Raw genomic sequence first — 3,131 nt, 5'->3', positions numbered from 1 at the left:
TTCATGGCGGAGGTCGCGACGCAAAAGGCCCCCGATGGGTATGACGATGGACGTCGACTTCGTGCCGGCGTCCGGGTCCCCCATGGTGCAGGCGGACCAACGGTTCAACCTGGCGATACTAAAGGAGGACCGGGAGGCAGAGACTCAACTTGACGCGGAGCACGCGCATGCCGCTGCCATCGAGGCTCTCCTGCAGGTGGAACCGAATGTCGTGGATGTCAATCGGGCGGCGGAGGCTCAACTTGAGGCAGAGCGCGCGGATGCCGCTGCCATCGAGGCCCTCCTGCAGGCGGAACCGAATTTCCTTGACTTGAACCGGGCGGCAGAGGCTCAACTCGACGCGGAGAGCACGGATACCGCTGCCATCAAGGCCCTCCTGCAGGCGGAACCGTACGTCCTCGACTTGAACCGGGCGACGGAGGCTCAACTTGACACGGAGCGCGCGGATGCCGCTGCCATCAAGGCCCTCCTGCAGGTAGAACCGAACATCCTCGACTTGAACTGGGAGGTGCTCTCATTTGTGCAGAGCGCCCGCATGCTCCGCTTGAATGAGTAGCTGGAGATCGAGGACAACCACGGTGCGGAGACACACGTTGGCAGCTACGGCTGGTTCGCGCCCGTAGCCAAAGACGACGAGGCCATCTCGTTCCGCGAGCAGTGATAGTTTTTGTTTATGTTGTTGTTTTTAGGGATCTTTTGCTGTGTAAAAACATATATTTTTATGCAAGTCGCCTGACTTTCATCATTTGGTCCAGTCTACCATTTCAGGCGTTTGGATGAATATCCTACGTCTCCTAACCCTTCTTCCTCACCTCTTCTTTTTCCCCAACAGACCACCGCACGGGCCGTACGGATCTTCCCCAACATGGGGTTGGATAAACATACATTATGATCAAAAATTATGAGTCAGCGGTAGGATGGCTGGATTTGGTTTGTTCACATGCGGTAGCACGTGTCAGTGAGGGGTGCATTCCCTTGATTGGGTTTGCGGCGTGCAGGAGCAACTGTGTGAGGGTGTGGAGCGACCTTGTGAGGGTGCGGTGCGACCGCGACAGCCGTGCGCAAGTGTACCTCCTTTTCATTTTGAAAACTTGAGGCAATCTTGGCAAAAATGTGTGGCGAAGTATGGCAATGCAAGGCCTAGACCCAAATAGGATAAGTACGTACGTACTAGGAGTACTAGTGTTAATAAAGAAAGGTGGGGTTTTCCTTCGCGGGATTAATCGTGTCAATTAATGCGTATTTTTCTCTCCAAAGCCCAAAGAGCTAACCACCTCACTCTTCATCGCTTGATTAATGCAGCGCCGTGCAAACTAACGTTCTCACTTCCGCATGCATGCAAGGGTATATTAATGTCCTTGGTTGCTAGTACGAGGCAAACCCCATCAATTTTGCCTCGATTATTGTAAGTGGCCTTTTGTAAATTGTAATTTTGATATACTGGCCTTGTGTACAAAAAAATGGAGGTAGTAACTATTTGACTTCCTTCCCCATTGCGGTGACGTCGACAATATCTCGAACATTATGGTTTGGCGAAGTGCATTGAACGGAGAACACCATTGAGGGAGACCACAGTAAGTCGTTCGCAAGTGCCGCCTGCAAGTCGAGACAACCACCTTATTTGCATCCAGGAAGTCCATTGAACCAAAGGACGCGTAAATGCACTAGTACTACTAGTACACAATAGCGTCGTCCGTCCAGCTTAGTGCGGTGAGGTGGTTTCTCGAAGAAGACGATGGAGAAGCGGAGTCAGCGAAGAGTGAAATGATGGTTGCTTCGTCCGTGCTTTGTGATTTGATGCATCAATGCTTTGTGATTTGTGATAGAAGGGACAGGGGAGTAGACTCTGTGCTCTATACTGTACATGCGTCCAAGCACGGGAGCAAGAGGAGAGACGTTGCATTTTTCCTTCAATCAATCAATCGGGGAGCTTTAGTTCCATCTCTTTGGCTTTGGCAGCACCGTCCACAATGGTTCCCATCGATGCCAAAAGCTATTTTCACATTTCGCTACACATCGTGGATGCCCTTAACCGTACCACTTGGTTTTGCTCCTGTGCGCTATCTATACAAATCTCAATTATATTGATCTAAAAAATTATTGAATCAAGATTAGTAAAAAGGAGGTGATTTTGCCGCGCTGATGGCGGGGGAGGTTTTTTATTTTTAGAGGATGTTGGCCTGGCGGTTTGCTAACATGCGGTCCCACGTGTCAGTGCTTTATCAAGCTGACCCGCATCCCACATGAGGCAGAACAATGGCAGAAGCAACACGTTGTTAACTTGAAGAAGATGAGGGAGAAGCGGAATCAGCAACGAGTGAAATGATGGTTGCTTCGTCCCTCCAACTTATTTTTTTAGCATTATTACTTCATCCCTCCAACTTAACTGCGGGAAAGATGCAGCTTTGTGATTTGACGCCTCATTGCTCATTACTACGCCGGTGCCATGACTGGGGTGCTTCACCCCTGCTGCTCTGCACTGTATTTTGCTATGGCACGTGGACCCCCGGTAGCATGATGTCCCACATGTCAGTGAACGGGACTAGAACATTTATGGAAGTGAGCGCTCCACTCTTATGATGGAGGAGTACACAACACGGCGGCCCCGTGAACTGTCACTTGTACTGTATAGTACTATAGTTTTGCTGTTTCGCATGATCCATCGATACAAACCCGATTAGACAGGAAAGGGCGGGATTTTTCCCGCGCGGTAGATGATACTAGCCATACATTTCAAAGGCAATTTTAATGTATGCAAACTGAATAATTAAGTAACAATATGATATCTAGTAAAACTAAAAACACATATGATTTATTGTGTTAGAGTGTAGTAGTAGTGCTGTATTGCATAGTTGTTAGATGTAACATGCGAGAACGTGTAGAGATGTAGTTTTGGAGGGCCTACAGAGAGAAAAGCGTAATACGGTCACCAAACTTTAGAATACGCTCATTACGGTCACTATATACGTTTTGCGGTGATTATACGGTCACTTGCTCACCGTTCAGCATCGGATTGCACTTTGTTGACCGGCCAAATAGTCTGCATGGCACCATGTTGACTAGTTAAATTAACCACATTCCTTGTGGGTCGCATGTCGGTGTCAAAACCGGCAAATCTCGGGTAGGGGGTC

The sequence above is a fragment of the Triticum urartu genome, chromosome 6 (assembly GCF_003073215.2).
Source record: "Triticum urartu cultivar G1812 chromosome 6, Tu2.1, whole genome shotgun sequence".
In the NCBI taxonomy this organism is placed as follows: Eukaryota; Viridiplantae; Streptophyta; class Magnoliopsida; order Poales; family Poaceae; genus Triticum; species Triticum urartu.
The sequence above is the reverse complement of the archived record's forward strand: the minus strand, read 5'-3'. Positions refer to the sequence as shown.